This window comes from Panthera tigris, chromosome A2 (genome assembly GCF_018350195.1).
Source record: "Panthera tigris isolate Pti1 chromosome A2, P.tigris_Pti1_mat1.1, whole genome shotgun sequence".
Taxonomy (NCBI): Eukaryota; Metazoa; Chordata; class Mammalia; order Carnivora; family Felidae; genus Panthera; species Panthera tigris.
The window spans coordinates 42,345,840-42,350,134 of record NC_056661.1 but is presented as its reverse complement, the minus strand read 5'-3'; the positions used below and the strand labels follow the sequence as shown (position 1 = coordinate 42,350,134).

The 4,295-nt window shown below is 36.7% G+C and overlaps 1 non-coding gene across 1 annotated transcript; it reads left to right on the top strand.

Moving 5' to 3' along the window:
* Positions 1-538: 538 nt before the first annotated feature.
* On the top strand, positions 539-642 carry LOC122236795. The gene has a single exon (XR_006215048.1). It is a non-coding gene; the product is annotated as a U6 spliceosomal RNA (small nuclear RNA).
* Positions 643-4,295: the final 3,653 nt, after the last annotated feature.

Here is a 4,295-nt window from a genome sequence, read left to right as displayed (position 1 = left end):
AATTATGTGAAAGTAATGGTACTGTAGTACGTGAGGAAGTAGAAAACTAAAATCCAAAGAAAGAGTTTGAGTAGAGGTTGTTACAAAACAATCAGATGCCCAGATAGTGGGACTTACACTTAGATCACTGGACAGAAAATAAAAATCTTTTGTTTCCTTGGGAAGTGCTGCATTCTACATATCATATTCCATGAAATAGGTGAGAAGTAGCAAAGGGAGGATTTATATTAAGAGAAGGACAAGGGTGCCTGGGTGGCTCAGTTGGCTGAGGATCCACCTCTCGATTTTGGCCCAGGCCATGATCCCAGGTCGTGGGACAGAGCTTCACAGTGAGCGTGGAGACTGCTTAAGATCCTCAGTGTCTCTCTCTTTCTCTTCCCCGCTGCCCCTCTCTCCCACTCACATGCGCTCTTTAAAATGCAATAATATAAAACTTAATTTAAGTTAATGTACAAAATTTTAAAAAGTAGAGAAGGACAGAGGTGGCTTCCTTCGTGTTTTCCTCATTTCTCCTGTAGTATGGAGGGATCCAAAGTCCTTGCTTTACCAGCACACAGCCTAACGACTGGAATGATACAGAGAAGATTACCATGGCCCTTGTATGAGGACAACATACAAATTCATACAGTCTTCCATATTTTTCAGCGGGATGACTTACTCAAAGTGCTAATGGTCAGCCAAGAATTCTATATCCAGGAAAACTACCTTTTAAAAATTAAGGAGAAATTCATACATTTCCAGCTAAGCAAAATCGAAGAGAATGTGTTGCCTAGCGTACCTGCCCTATAAGAAACATCAAAGTAAATCCTTCAAGCTGAAATGAGAGGATGCTAGATATGAACCCGAAATCTACATACACACAAAATAGAGAACACTAGTAAACAAAATATAAAAAAAAAAAACATTATATGTGTTTTTTGTAACTCTCTTCTATATGATTAAAAGACAATGGCACGGGACACCTGACTGGCTCAGTTGGTAGAAAATGCAACTCTCAATCTCAGGGTCATAAATTCAAGCCCCACATTTGGCACGGAGCCGACTTAAAAATTGTAGAAAAAATTTAAAAAAAGGTAAACATTATATAAAGATATAATTTGTATAACAATAAAATCACAAACGACGAGAAGATACCAGGGATATATTGGAACAAAGCTTCTATATACCATTTAAGTAACTTAGGATTTCTATGAACAGATTGGTCTAGGTAAGATGCCAACTGTAATCCTAGCAGAACCTCTAAGAAAATACTTTTTTAAATATAGAAAAAGAAACAAGGGATATAACATGATACACTAGAAAAATATTTATTTAAAATGAAAGAAGAAAGTAAAAGAGGAATAGAAAGACAAAAATATAAGCATATACGAAAAATAGCAAAATAATAGATGACAATTGTACTACATCAATAATTATATTAAATATAAAAGGATTTACGGGGCACCTGGGTGGCTCGGTGGGTTAAGCGTTTTAACTTAACTAGCTTTGCTAAACTAGCTAGCGTTTAAATTAACTAGCTTTGCTATATTATAATAGCTCAAATAAAGGTATTATATTTTTTAAAAATGAATATATAGTGGTGCCTGGGTGGCTCAGTTAAGCATCCAACTTCAGCTCAGGTCATGATCTCACGGTCTGTGGGTTCAAGCCCCGCGTGGGGCTCTGTGCTGACAGCACAGAGCCTGGAGCCTGTTTCAGATTCTGTGTCTCCCTCTCTCTCTGACCCTCCCCTGTTCATGCTCTGCCTCTCTCTGTTTCAAAAATAAATAAACATTACAAAAAATTAAAAAATACATATATAAAAGATTTAATATTCTAATTAAAAAGAGAGATTGCCAGAATAGTTTAAATGAAATGACCCAACTCTGTGTTGTCTGTAAGTGAAAAACTTCAGATTCAAAGATGTTTATAGGATGAAAGTAAAAGGATGGAAAAAAACATATAAATACTTGGAAAAAGTAACCAAATCTAATCTACCATTAGATAGAGGTACCATTTTGTACCCTCAAAATACACAAGACAAAAACTGACAAAATTGAAGGGAGAGATAGGCAATTCAATAGTAATGGTTAACGACCAATGCCTCATTTTCAGTAATGGATAGAACAACTAAGCAGAAGATCAACAAGGAAATGGAAGACTTGGAGAGATACAAAAATTTCTATGGACTTCTGTGGGAGAGTACAGGAATTGCTGAATATAAAAGCCACAGGGCCACTGTACCAAGATGAAATAGACCTTTATTAGTAAGAATTCTCCACAGAAACACCAGGGTGTGTGTGTATCTGTATCTACCTGTATATAAATACACAAACACATGCACTTAACGTCCAGTGACATAAAAGTTAATCTTATCTAAAAACTACCTTCACAGAAACATGTACAATAATGTTTGACAAAATATCTGTGCACAACGGCCCAGATAAGCTGACACATAATATTAACCATCACAGGACTCTACTGATGAGTTGGATAGATGATGTGGTCAAGACGGAGAGAGGCATAAGCAGCATGATCAAGGCCTGAGATGGACAACAAGAAAGGGAGGATTTCAGGGCCCTCGTAGTCCAGGAGAACAAGCTTGATCACAATTTTACCAGCAACCTAATTTATAAGAGGTGGTGGCCCTAACTGGGTGACTTTGACATTAAATGCTAATGTCAAAGCACCGTACTGAAGTCAAGCAAGGAACTTTACAAGCTAGCACAGGACTGAACACTTATACAGGAGTCCCCTTTCTATGCACTCTTGATTCATCCCAAGCTCCTAGAAAATTTCCTAGGGTGCAGAGGTAGAAACAAAGAATAATTCTGTAATACTGAAAAATTACTATGGAGACTAAGCTACTTAAACTGGTTGCAGGGTTTCTCAACATGAACATTATTCAAACTTTAGAATGAATAAATTTTTATTGTGAGATACACCCTGTGCCTTAAAGGATTTTTAGAAGAATCATTGACCTCTATCCAGGAAAGGCCAGAGGCATCCGTTCCTCCAAATTGTGACAATCAAAAATACCTCTGTACATTGTCAGGTGCTGTCTGGGAGAGAGGCGCACAAAAGCAATCCAGCTGAGAACATCTGGGTTAGATTGTGACAGTGTTAATTGGAAAATTCTCTAGCCAGTAATTTTAGTGTGTGTGTGTGTGTGTGTGTGTGTGTGTGTGTGTGTGTGTATTAACAGGAGCACTTTGCTAATATTGCTCATAAAACTCATAAAACCAGGGAGGAAAGATTTCCAATCTAGTAGTCAGAAGAGCAGAGGAGAGTATTTATTAAACTAAACATCAACCACAAACGTAAGTTCCAGGTCATCTCTTTACCCTTCAGTGACTCCTCATATAAAAAAGTGATTTTCTTTATTGTAGTCAAAGTGATGGTTTACAGTGGTAGCACCTCCTGACTCTTGGCCTTTCTGCACATTCTTAAATGCTGCCCTTTAGACAGATTCAGGTGTCTTTCTAAGATCTTTCTCACGTGTAGTGAAAATATCGGAAGCAATTATGAGTCAGCTTTGCCAAAATGTTTCAGCATTTTAATGCTATCTAAATTATTTTATAGGTCCTCAGTTTGCTCTTTTTAAAAAAAAATTAACATTTACTTATTTTTGAGAGAAAAAGAAAGAGCGTGAGGGAGAGAGGGACAGAGAGAGGGAGACACAGAATCTGAAGCAGGCTCCAGGTTCTGAGCTGTCAGCACAGAGCCCAACATGGAGCTCAAACTCAATGAACTGTGAGATCATGACCTGAGCTGAAGTCGGATGCTCAACCGACTAAGCCACCCAGGTACCCCTGTCAGTTTGCTCTTAATAATAAAATGATTTGCCACAAATTGTTGTTTTTATCTTTTTAAAGGAATGATTTTCAATTTTCTTTACATACTTTTTGGAAAATAGTTTAGATACCAGCCATGTCAAAAGTGAAAAGGTATTTATTTCAGTTACATGCAAAATCTCTCATTCTTTAGGTACAAAGTGCCATCACTGTTGTTAGCTTTAAAATAAATACCTTTAGTTTATCAGCAACATTTTTAAACATGTGTTTTATTTTTACATTTTACCTTTATCCTGACTTAGCAAAGATAGGCCTCAAGACCAATGCAGTATCAGTAAAGGCCTCTTTTTTTGTTTGTTTTCTTTTTGTCTAGTAGAAACCTGATTTTATTCCAACATAACCATAATCAGCACTTAAAAAAACACTAGATAATGTGGAAAAAAATCTGTATTTTCATACAATGGTGTTATACTCAGTATGAAAAAAAAATGCTTGCCAAGTAAAGGCATTAACACATTTTCA